Consider the following 10,189-nt stretch of genomic DNA (forward strand, 5'->3'; position numbering starts at 1 on the left):
CTCCCAAAATTCTATACACAACAATATCAATATACATCACCCATACTTCATCCAGGTCATACCGTGCATGCCAAATCTATCACAAAGCATAAAACACATTATTCTTATTTTTACATGTTGTTTGAATTAGAGAAGAATATTTTCATGTATATAAATCGGTTCCCCGTAAACCGTCCCGGGAACACGGCTTCAAGTCAGGAATTTTCTCTTTGGCCCATGTATATATAACTCAGGATATCAAGAGTGCGCATATGCCCGTTTATATACATGTTGTATTCTCCGTCTAATTCCCCTTTATAAACCCCATGTTTGTCGATTAAATTTTAAGTGACTGTGCATGAAATTTCTCCGTCTAATTCCCCTTTATAAACCCCATGTTTGTCGATTAAATTTTAAGTGACTGTGCATGAAATATTATGCACTAACCACAGAGTTACCGTGGAACGACTTCTGTAAAACTATGAAAATAACCGTGACCCAGAACATGTCTAATCAAGATGGGTGCATCGTCTAGTCGATGCTATAATAGTAATAGCCAAGGAAAAATCTCATATCGGGATATCGATATCGAGAGCATAGCCATGCTATGAAAGCACGCTTATAAATCACATTTTTAACAGGAGTCATCTTCATGCACAGTCTCTCCTATTGGATGACACTAGGTGATCAAGCAACAATTTTTTTATAAAGTCATGCATGTCAAACACAGTAAGTTCATAACAAATATAAATTGATAAATCATGTATCATATAGTCGATGTTACCAGATGACCTTCTGATCCATAGTTAATAGGATATCTATTCATGTTCTTAACTATTTATCTCCGCTTATTCAGGTGGGAAAACGGTCTCTGTGTTTCTTATAATTAACTATATTTTAAAATCTCATTACTTTCACATGAGGGTACCGAGCTGTAGCTACAAAATTTCCTAGTATCCCCATTAGTTGTTGAAAACATGCTATACGTGTAAAGTTGCGAAATATTCAACAAACAACCATACTTAATCAACCAGCTCCTACATACTTTCTGATAGTAAAACGTAACTAGGTTGCTTTGTTTTCCAATTAAAATATAGCTGCAATCCTTTTTAAATGGCTTAATACAAGCATAGACCATAAAGCTATGTAATTAAATATCACCTTTACTTCATAAGAGATGGTGAGATAAGCACCTATGACTTGAAATCAACTGTGAGATGTTGGTAAAAAAAAAAATTTAACAGGTTACTGTACAATCTAGGCTATAAACTTGTAGAAGAAATTAACATCACAATTCCCACTTCCTAAAACTCCAAGAAGGGATAGAATACTTACTTTAGCCAACCAATTTATGTCCTTAGCTCGTGTGCATGACACACTTAAACCATGACAGAAATATAGGCTGATATTTTATCCTCATAAGAGTGAGAATAAGGAAAAGAAAATCTCAGTTCAAAAACAATTCCTTGCTGCTGACAAGCAACGAAATGAAGACACGGAATGATAGAAAGGTTATTTCTAATAACTTAAGTTCCATCAATACATTTCTATTATGTCTCTTTTCGGCATTGGATTGTTCTTTATTATTCAGAATCTTTAAATGTCTGACCCAGAATATTCTCATTTATAACAATGCAGCAACAGTGAGTATGGTTCACCTAGAAGGAATGTTACCGGACATTGAGAGGGAGAACCCAAAGTTCCGCTATCCTACATGATGTCACTTTCTGGTACAAAGATGAAACAGCCCCATCAACATTGGTCATATACACCTCTTCTTAAGTGTAACAGTAAATATTAACTTATATGTCAAACAAATAGCTACATCCTCCCCATACGCATTGATTAAGATTGATAAACTATACTATGGTCATTGTGCACGCCATCTACATAGTACGTAGATATGAACCTATATAGTTCCTCAAACATTTGACAACTATGGTTATATATTCAAATCAAAAGCACCTTATTATAGGAATGAAACCTTATACATAGGCCTGTCCATCCGGGCCGGCCCGGACCGGGCAAAACCGGGGCCCGGGCCCGACCGGGCCGGGTTCCGGGCTGGCCCGAGTGTTTTTCATTTTTTTTAAAAATTTTTTCCCAAAATTTTTCAATTTTATTTAAATTTTAAATTATAAAAAAAGACAAGAAAAATAATAAAAACAATAATTTTATTAATTACTTAAAATGACATAAATTACAAATAAAAAAATGATAAAAACAAATTCTTTATTAATAATTAATAAATCATTTACAAATTACAAGTACAAATTTATTTTAGAATTAATCGCATCACAATAGATAAGTAAATCCCAACTAGGTTGGCACCTACTCACCTATATCACTATCATTTGTAATTATTTTCAAAATAATTCTTTACAAATTTTAAGCTAAGATATAAAAAGTACAATATATTCTTTATATCTATCTGCTAGTCTCAATTCTTCAAATTTATCTTCAATTCCAGCTTTCCGATCGATGCCTTACGTTCGCTTCTCGTACCTCCACCAATCTTGTAAGCACATCACTACTTGTACAGTATACGGATCCAAGCATGTCCTGTGATCGTCGATCAAACGACCTGCTGTGCTGAAGACGGATTCCGAAGCTACCGTCGAAACCTGCACTGTTAGTAAGTCACGAACCATGGTGGAAAGTATAGGATATGAAACTGATCCATATACTTTCCACCATTGCAAAATATCTAAAGTATTTCCTTGACATCTAACTAAAGAAGCAGAAAAATATTCATCTATTTCAGAAACCTCCGATGATGACGATCCAAGTCCAAATCCACCAGTTAGCTCAGCTACCATTGCATACCTATCAAAACTTACACTTTTACCTCGGGCTTGGGATTAGCTCGAAGAAACCGAAGCTGTAGACTGTTGTGTAGTTACACCATGTCTAGCTACATACTCATCATATAAGGTTTGAAAATAACTTCTAATAGCTAAATGATGAGTAGTAGCAGTAATGGTGGTTCCATCATCTAAGTCTATAACCTGATTACCATACAATGATTGTAACAAACTTCGAAGGCCAATATCCTTCAAGCATGGATCAATAAGAACCCCCAAACCAAAAATATGAGGAATAGGCCTAAAATACTTATTAAATTTGCTCTCCATTTCAAAAACCATAGGTCCAAAAGTAGCATCCAAACGATATTTATCAAAAATTTTTTGAATATTTAAAATTTGTAAAGCAGCTAAAGTAATGGTTGGATAATAACAGCCAGATAATAACATGGTAGCATCATAAAAAACTTGTAACATTTCATTTAAATTACATATAACTGTCCATTCATCTTCAGTTATTCCATAAGTGCTACCAGAACTAGAACTAGAAGCATAATAGTTTATAAAATCAGTTATAATGTCTTTATATTCTATTGCTACACTTAACATTGCATATGTGGAATTCCACCTATGGTCAACATCTTTTGGAATTAGTCTAGGCTTTACATTTTTTCTTTTACAAAATTGTTTTTATCTTTTAAGTCTTTGTTCAGAAGCACTATGCATGTAAGCAACTGTTCTAACCTTTTCTATCATGGGTTTAATTTCAGTAAATGCACTTTGAACAATTAAATTTAAAATATGACAGATGCACCTAATATGAAAAAGATCACCATGACATGGTAATGGTAAAATTGATCTGATAAAATCAACAGCCATATTATTATTACTTGCATTATCTAGTGAAAGAGAAAATATTCTTTTTGAAATTTCTAATTTCATAAGTTCTTCAATTATTAAATTTGCAACATTAATACCAGTATGTGACTCTTCTATTGCAATAAAAGAAACGACTCTTTTAAACATTTCCCAATTTTCATCAATCCAGTGTGCTGTGATACATAAATATCCAGTTTGTGCTCTAGATGTCCAAATATCAGAAGTTAAAGAAAATTTACAGTTTAAATTTTTAAAATAAGAAATTATTTTTTCTTGATCATGCTGATAATATTTTAAAATATCACGTTGACAGGTTTGACGAGAAAATTTTTTAAATGTAGGATAAAAACCATCTCTAAACATATCTTCAAATTCATCATCTTTTACTAATTTAAAAGGAAGATTTTTAAGAATGATAAACCTGATTACGTATTTCCTGGCTCTGGCAGCGTCATAGTTCCAACTACCGAGACTACCAGAAGAGGAGGATTGAGAAATCATAGATTGTCGGATATCACCTTGAGGAGTCTGGCATTTGTTGTGTTTATCTAAATGGCGTTTGAGGTGGTTGGTGCCGCTCTTATGATGAGCTTGAAAAATCTTGCCGCACAAAGCACACTTAGCCTTCTGGGTGAGGATCCTACCGTGTTCATCCTTGGTGACGTCGATCTTCTCGTAAAAATTCCACACATCGGATCTTGGCCGTTTAGGAGCTCTTGGTGCAGATTCGTCGCCACCGGATTCGGGATTAACTTCGGTAAGAGTAAACCCAGTAGGAGGACTCATTTCAGGGTCGGGAGATAGGTTTTACTCTTCATAATCAGATCCGGAAGCCATTTGATGAAAGGATTAGAAAGTATAAATAAGAGAGTATAAGAGTATAAGAGAGAGTATAAGAGTATAAGAGAGAAGAGATGAGTTTTTGGTGTGAAGAAAACAAATAAAAACCCCCCTCTATTTATAGAACCAGCCCCCTAGGCAAATGACCAAAATAACCTCACAAAATAGCCGTTTTTTGACCGTTTTTGAGGGCAAAACGGTCAAAGGGCCAATCTGACCGTTGTTACCGGGCCTCCGGTCCTGTTCCGGGCCGGGCCGGGCCCGGGCGCCGCTGGGGTAACCCGGACCCGGGCCCGGAACCCGGCCTGGCCCGGATTTCCGGGCCGAGGCCGGGCCATGGCCCGGCCGGGCCCGGGCCGGGCTCCGAGCAGGGCCCGGGCCGACGGGTATTTTGGACAGCCCTGCTTATATACAACATAAGGGTGAGAAGTCCAACATAAATCACCAGGAGACTAGAAGGAACTTTTCTGCTAATATGAAAAGCAGGGCCCGGGCCGACGGGTATTTTGGACAGCCTGCTTATATACAACATAAGGGTGAGAAGTCCAACATAAATCACCAGGAGACTAGAAGGAACTTTTCTCCTAATATTAGCAAGACACGAGCAAAGATTTCTAAGTGCATGTAACTGTCCAACTTCTCACTAAAGCTTGTAATCTCAAGATTAGTATCATGCAGGTCTTCTTCTATCAGTATACGGAATTTCAATGATCTCACCAATATATCTGAAGTATTAGATTCTTGTTGTCAGAAAAATTTCTCTTTTGTAGTCGATTACAAAATATATACAAAATCAATAAGAGGTTGTAATTTTTGGCACATTTAGATCCCAAAAATCTTTCTCAAGGTATTTCCAATTATGGTCACATAGGATGTCACATAAGCAAAATGAGAAGTGATTTGCTAGTTAGGGATTCAAACTAGAATCTATTCTCATGATTTTTCTACAAAGAAATACAAACATTTAGATAAAGAGATCATAAAAAAAAGTTAAGGGATAAGAAAAATGCTTGCCAATTTGCCTAGTAATGGCTCTGAACACCAATCCCAAAAGAAAATCCCAAATCAAATGTCCTCCTCCTTCACTCGCCATACTATAACCGAGCCTCCTCTCCTTCTTCTCTTTTTTTTTCAGATGAGGAGATAGGGATTTGGTAGAGAAATATAAAAGGGTTTAGAGATAAGATTTGTTAGAGATTTTTCCAAGATTTGAGAGATTAGTTTCAGATTTGTTTGTTTTTTTTCTGGTAGTTTCCCCCCTGTAGGAGATATTCCCGCAGTAGAGTTAGGCAGTCACATTGGGAACTTGAGTCTTCTTATTTTGTTTTTTTTAAACTAACTGGGCCTTTAAAGAAAAAGTAACATGTTTTAGTAAGTAGATGGGCCTATGCATAAGGCTTGCCAAAAAAAAATGATTGTGGGCCTCCTATATAAAAGCTTGCATATTTAACCAACTTAATTAATTGATTTGCAACTTAAAAAAAAAGGATTATTACAGTTTTGAAATTTTAGGATGATTTTTTTAATTCTAAACCCTTGAGGGTGTTTTTTATAATTTTTAAAATTTAAGGGTGTTATTTGCAAGTTTTAAATTTATAGGGGACTGTTGAAAATTTTTAGATTCCATATGTCATTTACAAGTTTAGAAAATTCTAAGATTATTTTATAATTTTGAACTCTTGAGCGTGTTTTTACAATTTTTAAAACTTTGAGAGTGTTTTTTGCAAATTATAAATTTACAGGGGCTGCTGATAATTTTTGGATTTCATGTCTCATTTGTAGGTTTTGAAATTTTAAGGTGGTTTTTTGTAATTCTAAACCATTGAGGATGTTTTTAAAAAAATTTAAAAACTTTGAGGGTGTTATTTACAAAATTACCAAATAATCTTTAGATTTATATGCCATTTGCAAGTTTAGAAAATTCTAAGATTGTTTGGTAATTTTGAACTCTTGAAGGTGTTTTTCTCATTTTCTAAAACTTTTTAGGGTATTTTTTGTCAATTATAAATTTCTAGGGGGTTGCTGGTAATTTTTAACTTTCATGTGTCATTTATGAGGTTAGAAAGTTTTGAGAGTTTTTTTTTTGTAATTTTTAACTATTGAGAACGTTTTTATAATATTTTAAACTTTGAGGGTTTTTTTGCAAATCTCAAATTTTTAAGGGGTTGTTAGTATTTTCCTAATTTTAAGTGTTTTCTATAATTTTGAACTTTTAAAAAATGTTTTGTAATTGTTGAAACGTTGAGGGTGATTTTGAAAGAATATCCATCTAAATGGGCAAATTGATGGGTTATAGCCCGCCCATTTATGACCCATTTATCTTTAATAGAAGGAAAAAATTGTGTCGGGGCCTCAAAAACAGAAACTTCATGTGTTGCAGCCCATTCAATTTTTCCTTATGTGGTTCAGCCCCTTAAAATGTGACATTTTGTGATGCAGTCCCTTTTAGCATTTATTACATGTCAACTAAGCTAAAATCGCCAAAATGTCCTTATCCCCTCTCTTCAATCCCTCAAACCCAACTCTCTCTCTCTCTCTCTCTCTCTCTCTCTCTCTCTCTCTAAAACCAAGGGTTTTCTCAAGCTCGTTGCCCTCGCCCTCGCCCTCCTCGCCGTCGCCTCCGCCTAGGCCCTAAGCCTCCCCTCGAGTTTGTCGCCGCCTCCCTTCCTCTCCTCCGCCCGACCTCGTCGCTGTAGCTCGTCGCCGCTCCCCGCCTCGCCCTCGACTATACCGAAGTTCGTCGCTGTCGCTCTCCGCCTCGTCCTCGAGTTCGCCGTCAACGTTGTCGGCAGTCATGACCCGATTCGACTGCTCGTCGGCTAGAGATCAAGAGCTGTTGATATCAATGCCAGAGAAAATAGACTATGTCGAGGGCTTCATAGTTTTGAATGAGCAGTCTCTTCATAGCTCCTCCATTGCTTTCTCTTCCCATTTGAGTTCACCACTCAGCTCAAATAGGACAGCTCCAAAGTCTAGTACTGCATTGAGTTTGATGTGCATGATTACCAAATAAAAGAAACCAATATGGATCAAGTGAGCAATACAAACATAATTTCATTCAAATTGAAAGAGAAAAAAATGAGCTGAAAACATTTTTATTTTTATTTTTTGGACTTTAGGTTGTGGAGAACTAGAACTAACACGCGGTGAGTTAGAACTAACATACAGTAAGTTAGAACTAACATGCGGTGAGTTAGGACTAACACAAGAGCGCAAGAGCCATGAATTAGAATTAGAACTAACGTGCGGTGAGTTAGAACTAACACGCGGTGAGTTAGAACTAACACGCGGTGAATTAGGACTAACATAAGAGCCTAAGAGCCATGAATTAGAACTAGAACTAACACGCGGTGAAAGGTAACAAGAGTGAGCAAGGATCAAAGTCTAGTGAATCTTAGCAGTTGGATAACATTGAGCAGCGTTTGGTCCTGCTCACAGCTTAAATCAATGCTTGCATATTGGAAGAGTATTGTCAATTTGAGCTTTTGTTGCGCAACCGTCAGCAAGCATTTTAAAAGAATAGAACTTCTTTGATAAACTGTGAATCAAACTAAGCAAGTTAATGACGTTGTAAACATGTTGAAATGCTGGCGAGATTGGAAGTGATACCACTAAAATTCCAGGTAATTGCAAAATTTATGCTTGTTCTTTTTTTATAAGTACCAACCTTTCTTGTGTTAGTTCTAACTTGCCGCGTGTTAGTCCTAATTCACCGCGTATTAGTTCTAACTCACCACATGTTAGTTCTAGTTCTAATTCATGGCTCTTGGGCTCTTGTGTTAGTTCTAACTCACCGCGTGTTAGTTCTAACTCACCGCGTGTTAGTTCTAGTTCTAATTCACGGCTCTTGGGCTCTTGTGTTAGTCCTAACTCACCGCGTATTAGTTCTAACTCACCACGTGTTAGTTCTAGTTCTAATTCATAGCTCTTGGGCTATTGTGTTAGTTCTAACTCACCGCGTGTTAGTTCTAACTCACCGCGTGTTAGTTCTAGTTCTAATTCATGGCTCTTAGGCTATTGTGTTAGTTCTAACACCACGTGTTAGTCCTAACTCACCGCGTGTTAGTTCTAACTCACCGCATGTTAGTTCTAGCTCTATTTTTTACACTATCAACTAACAAATATGTAGGGTCCTTTAATGAAAAATTTCAACGTGAAAATGTGAGTCACCAAAATCAGGATATCACAAAAAGGGACATAAAATCGAATACTGTTTATTAAAATTAAATCACATGTAAATACATGTTCACATCATCACCAAAAAATGCACAAGAACCAATATCTAAACACCTCCAAAATCTCAGTGAGTTGCAATGCTTATCAAACTAAGCAACTTGCTAATCAACAAACTGAATCGATCCTTGGGCTGCTGCTTCTTGAACGTCATCGACAACTTCAAACCTTCATCACTAGCTTCGGGGTGGCCACACTCGAACTCAGAGTCCTATCAATAGCAGCGCAACAGACGTTGAGAGCTTCAGGGTGGTCACCGAGCACCGAGATGCGGCGCTGGCGGCCGTACTCCTTGATAACTCTGCGGATGACAGTGGCGGCCAGGTCCTCGGAGTCAACGAGCAGTCGAATCAGGCCGGGACTACCAACAACGTTCACGGCGAACTCGAGGCGAGGCGGAGAGCGGCAACGACGAACTCAGGCGTAGTCGAGGGCAAGGCGGGGAGCGGCGGCGGTCGGGCGGAGGAGAGGAGGGGAGGCGGCGGCGAACTTGAGGGGAGGCTTGGGGGTCTGGGCGGAGGCGACGATGGCGAGGAGGGCGAGGGTCAGGGTGACGAGCTTGAGAAAACCCTTTGTTTTAGAGAGAGGAGAGAGAGAGAGAGAGAGAGAGAGAGAGAGAGAGAGAGAGAGAGAGAGAGAGAGGAGATGAGAAAGCGCTGAGTTTGAGGGATTGAAGAGAGGGGATAAGGACATTTTGGGGATTTTAGCTTAGTTGGCATGTAATAATTGCTAAAAAAAGACTGCAGTACAAAATACCACATTTTAAGGGGCTGAACCACATGAGAAAAAATTGAAGGGGCTGTAGCACATGAAGTTTCTGCTTTTGGGGCCTGACAGAATTTTCCCTTAATAGAAACTATACCCACCCAATTTCACACATTTCCATCCCTAAAACTCACCCACAACATCTAATAAAATATTATTTTTATCCAACAACTCATCCACCACATCTAATAAAATATTATTTTCATCCAACAACTCATCCATCACATCTAATAAAATATTATTTTTATCCACAACATCACCCAACTCATCTCATCTCATATTTAAAAATCACTCACATCATTCAATAAGATTGTGACAACTCATCTCATCTCATTAACATTTCATTTCTTTGTTTTCCTCTCAAAAAGCTAGGAAAACAATTTCCTTAAGTGTGGGTCACATCATCCAATAATATAATGATAACTCATCTCATCTCATCTATTTTCTTATTTTTAAGAAATAACCAAACAAAAGAAAACAACCTATTACAAGAAATAGGTTTCTTATAATTCATTTCCTTATTTTTTTCGCCAACCAAGAAATCTCAAAACAAGTTTTCTTAAAAAAACACTCACATCATCCTATAATAAGATGACAACTCATCTCATCTTATCTTCATTTCTTTGATTTCCTTCTTTTTTTTAGCAAACCAAACACTCCCAAAACAATTCTTCTTAGAAATAGTTTTC

The sequence above is a fragment of the Asparagus officinalis genome, chromosome 7, assembly GCF_001876935.1.
Source record: "Asparagus officinalis chromosome 7, Aspof.V1, whole genome shotgun sequence".
Classification (NCBI taxonomy): domain Eukaryota; kingdom Viridiplantae; phylum Streptophyta; class Magnoliopsida; order Asparagales; family Asparagaceae; genus Asparagus; species Asparagus officinalis.